This window comes from Phodopus roborovskii, unplaced genomic scaffold (assembly GCF_943737965.1).
Source record: "Phodopus roborovskii unplaced genomic scaffold, PHOROB, whole genome shotgun sequence".
NCBI lineage: Eukaryota > Metazoa > Chordata > Mammalia > Rodentia > Cricetidae > Phodopus > Phodopus roborovskii.
The window spans coordinates 31,326,403-31,331,403 of NW_026126447.1; the positions used below are offsets into that span (position 1 = coordinate 31,326,403).

The 5,001-nt window shown below is 44.0% G+C and overlaps 1 pseudogene; it reads left to right on the forward strand.

The window, feature by feature from the left end:
- Window positions 1-2,209: 2,209 nt before the first annotated feature.
- LOC127224860 (40S ribosomal protein SA-like) lies at window positions 2,210-3,865 on the forward strand (annotated as a pseudogene).
- Window positions 3,866-5,001: the final 1,136 nt, after the last annotated feature.

A 5,001-nucleotide genomic window follows, 5' to 3' on the forward strand; every position in this document is an offset into this window, starting at 1 on the left:
AAACGCCGATTCTCCCTGGAAGGAACCATAACCACTGCCACAGGAGTTTCACAACAGGCTTGGAGTTGTTAACTCATTTTTCAGCTTGTCCGGGACCATACATGATATAGAGTGCCAGGCTGATGCGGGAAGGGATTTTTCTCCACCAGTCAGCCAGGTGGCTTATTTCAGCCCCGGGAGTAGCTGTTAATCAGGTTGCAGGAGACTTCATCGTTTCACTCCGAACCTGTTGGCAATCCTCAAACTCTGCCGTTGCTGACGTTGCTGCAAAATGAGCTGGGGCGATGTCCCCATCCATTTTCAGTTTTATTGAGGGATCCCTTTAGAACGGTTCCTGCTGTAGCAGACCTCAGCAGGGACTCCTTCCTCATCTCAAAATGTTCTCTCAGGGCACAAGAGATGTGCCCTGTTCCTAGAGATTTAATGGCATCAAGGCAAAAGGTGATGCTCTGCTCAGTGCCAGTCCAGCTCTGCTCATACACTCAGGAGTGGCCTTTGGAGCTCGGCACTCTCCCAGGAAGGGTTCTCTCAGGATCCTCAGGAAGTCCTCTCTCCCTATGAGATGCTCCTGTGACTCTGCTACACCCTTCCACCCCAAACAGATCCAGCAGAGATATTACTAAATACACTGCGCTCGGAGTAAGGAACAGAAAAGTACAGGCAGCAGAGGGAACTGGTACAAAGCCACTTTGCTAAGAAATAACGGTGCTGCAGCTTGAGAGATGACTCAGCAGCTAAGAGCACTGACTGCTTTCATATAGGAACCACTTTGATTTGGTTCTGAGCACCCACTTGGTGGGTCACAACTGTTTGTAACTCCAGTTTCAAGGGATCTGGCTTACCCACCTGGCCTCTGTTGAGCATTGACCACACATGGTGTACCACTCCGGCATAACACATATGCACATAAAATAAAAATAAAGAAGTCTTTTCTAAAAGAATAAACAGTGGAACAGGAATTTTCAGCTGCAGACTGTTTAGTTCCAGGGCTAAATTTCTCCATATCTGTTCTACAGTGTTTATAACCTTATGAAATAAATGTCCTTAGAGTCTGCAGACAGCGAATCTACCCTGTATGCAAATGGTCATGAGTTTACCTTGACAACAGAGCATTTTTATCCTTCAGACACTGGAATCATTGCTTAGAAATCATGGCTACAAAAAAATTGAGACCTAAAAATTGCTCTCCTTGAGACAGTAAAAGAACATTGCAAAAGAATACACAAGGGGGCCGGTGACAGAACTGTTCAGTGTCTTGACTGTGTTCCAAGCCATAGTGGTGATAAAATTGAATAGCCAAGACACACACACACACACACACACACACACACACACACACGAGAGAGAGAGAGAGAGAGAGAGAGAGAGAGAGAGAGAGAGAGAGAGAGAGTCTGAGAAATAGGATGAACCTGAGTAGGATGGTGTGTACTCTCAGTGTCCTATCATGTCCCGCTGTGATCACTGTAAATAATTGGTCAAATATTACCACCTGGAACCGGTCAAAGTGAACGGTAGATCCCTCTGTGCTAATTCTTAAAATCTCATGAGGGGCAGCATTTCTTAAATGGAGGGGAGCATTGGAAAGCAAAAGATAAGTGCACGCTGAAAGTAGTAAATATTTACAGGATGCAATAAATGCCAGTTAGGCCAGTGTGCAGTGAGTCGATTATTGTATTCACATATATATCTTAAAATAAAGAAAAGTACATGCTTCTTAACAATTCTGTGGGTAAAAGTATGTATGATTGGATGTGAACGCATTATGAAGTATGAGGCGTGCTGCTGGCAGGACCCTTAGAAGAGAGAACACACTGGGTCTACAAATGTATTGTGGTGGCTCTATCCACCATGCCTGGAATGCTGCCTCCACTGAAATGTGTGCCTGGAAAGCAGTGCAAAGCTAGCCACCCTCAAACAGGGCTCTGAGCGTCTCCCAATGACTGTTTCTCTCCAGGTTCTCTAAACTGCTAGTGCTCCACAAGGTGGCACAATCCTTCTGAAGGTGAGTTTGGCAATATTTATCAAAGCTTTGAACTTCTTATGCCCTGTGACCCAGGAAATGATAATTGTCTATTGGGGGTGTGGTTAGCTCGACCTGGTGAGGTTGAGATGCAGTTAGAAGGTATGTCCTGCTCTCTGTGCTGCCCAAGGATGGGCCCGTATGGCATTGTTTTTTATTTCTGTGGTAACTTAAAGGGAAACTTATGCAATGTCCAGAGTCCTTGATTTCCTGCAGATGAAGGAGAAGGATGTCCTCAAATTCCTTGCCATTGGAATCCACTTAGGTGGCACCAATCTTGACTTTCAGATGGAGCAGTACATCTACAAAAGGAAAAGTGATGGTATCTTGGTGGGAGATGTCATTCTGTAAATATGTTTTTCATACTGGTTAATAAATAAAGCACTGTTGGCCAATAGGAAAGCAAGATAGGCAGGACTAAGAGAAAAGGAGGAAAGAGGAAGTAGTAAGGAGGAGTCAGGATGGAGAGTCTGGAGAAAGCATGATGCCAGCTGGCTCTCCGGTAAGATAAGACCACGTGGAAATACATAGATTAACAGAAATGGGTTAATACTTAAGACAGAGCTAGCCGTTAAGAAACAAGTACCTAGCCAACAGTATTATATCAAATACAGAGTCTCAGTGTGTTAATTGGGGCTGCCACGGCGGCGGGACAAAACCAGTGGCAGGCAAAAAAACCTACTCTTTACAATATCTACATTGTAAGTCTGAAGAGGACCTGGAGGGAAGATGTAGTTTGCAGCCCAGGCTAAATTTGCCATTGAGAACCCTGCTGATGGCAGCATCATCTCCTTCAGGAACACCAGACAGTAAGCTGTGCTGAAGTTTGTTGATGCCGTTAGAACCACTCCAATTGTTGCCTGCTTCATGCCTGGGACCTTCATGAACCAGTTCTAAACAGCTGAGGCTTCTAGTGGTGACAGATCCCAGGACGATGTCCTTTATGTAAAGATGTGTTACATTTATATTGTAAAATATGAATTATGCAAAGTTGTGTTACATTTGTTTCACCTTGCCTGCCTAAGATATCTGATTGGTCTAGTAAAAAGCTGAATGACCAATAGCTAGGCAGGGCTAGCAGGCAGAGAGAATAAATAGGAGGAGGAAGAGTGGGGGAGAGAGGAAGGCACTAGGGGCCAGCCAGCTAGGCAGCTGCGAGCCAAACACTGAAGAAGCAGTAAAGTAGAACATGCAGATGCAGAAGAAAGGTAAAAGGCCCTGAGGCAAAATGCAGATGAAGAGAAACAGGTTAAATTAATTTATAAGAACCAGCTAGAAATGAGCATAAACTAAGGCCAAGCATTCATAACTAATAATAAGTCTCCATGTCATGATTTGGGGGCTGGCAGTCTGAGAAAACTTGCTAAAATCTAACCACTAGTTCCTCACAGAGGCATCTTAAATCAACCTGCCCATCATTGCTCTGTGTAACACAGATTGCCCTTTCCACTATGTGGACATTGCCATCCCAGGCAACAACAAGGGAGCTCACTCAGTGGCTCTAATATGGTTTATGGTAGTTCGGGAAGTACTTTGCATGCGTGACACTATCTCCCACGAGCATCCCTGGAAGGTTATGCCTGATCTTTACAGGGATCCAGAGGAGCAGGCTGAGAAGACTGTGACCAAGGAGGAATTTCAGGGCAAATGGACCACACCAGCTCCTGATTCACTGCTGCTCAGCCAGAGCGGTCAGACTGGTCTGAGTGTGTGCAGGTGCCCTCTGTGCCCATCTAGCAGTTCCCTACTGAAGAACGGAGTACCCAGCCAGTCAGTGGGGAATGGTCAGCTGCTCCAACAGTACAGGCTGCCAAGTGGGTTGGAGTCACCATTGAGAGGTCCTAAGCTGCTCTGCAGACCCCTAAGCAAAGAGGAGAGGTGAGGAAGGAAAATTCAGTTCTTACCTAAAAGACGAAAAAGGTTTCATCTTTTATGTTGTCCTGTATGTCCTAAATTGTTGTCATTGAGGGAGAGGGATCTGATCAAGGTCATTCATATATTGGCAGGCAAGTAGAGATCCTTCACTCCAAGCTCAGTGCTGTCAATATGACATAAAAGTCACAAGAGAGGAAACAGCAATGACACATGGAAGTAAGAGCAGAGGACAGAAGTGTGGGTCTAACATAGGGTAGACACTTGTCCATGGAGAATAGCCAAGAGACCTGAAGTAACCCCTTACGCTCGTGGTCCAGGGACATTTGACTAGAGTGTCAGGCTAAGTCAGTGGAGAAATAACAGTCTTCTGAATAAATAATGCTGAGGTAAGTGGATATCCAAATTCAAAAGAATACATTTGACCTTTTCTTATTTTAGATGAGGAATGAACCAAAACAAAGAAAATATCAAATGGAAGAATAAAAATTACTTAACTCTCAGAGTAAGATCCAAGTGCCAATACTGAGGCCACAGCTGCTTAACGTACCGCCTGCAGCAGAAGAAATAAGGAAATCATTAGAGTTTGCCAAATCAAAAGATCTTTGTGTTAAGGATATTGCTAAGTAAACAGATAATTCAGAAGGGGAGAAAAGAGTTGAGAATTGTGTCTGGTAAGATCCAGTATTCAGAATACGTAAAGAATTCCTAAACGTGGCCAACAGAAGACATGTAACCCTCTTAAAGCATGGGCAGGGGTTGGGGCTGCAGCTCAGTAAGGACTGACTGCCTCACATGTACAGGACCCTATGCTTAAAAATATGCTCAGTGCCGATAGTTACCAATAGGGAAATGCAAATAAAAATCCTAACAAGAGATGCTGTGGAAAACAGCCCAATGATTCTTTAAAATTTAGCCATAGTGCCATTGTGTGACACAGAAATTCTAGGTAAATACCCAACAAAAACCATATGTTCACACAAAAACATGAATATGAATAGTGAAATGTGATACATTCACCCAATGGAATGTTTCTTAGCTATATAAAGGATTAATACATAACACAAAGGAATTAACCTTGCAACATCATGGTAAGAGAACAAAGATGC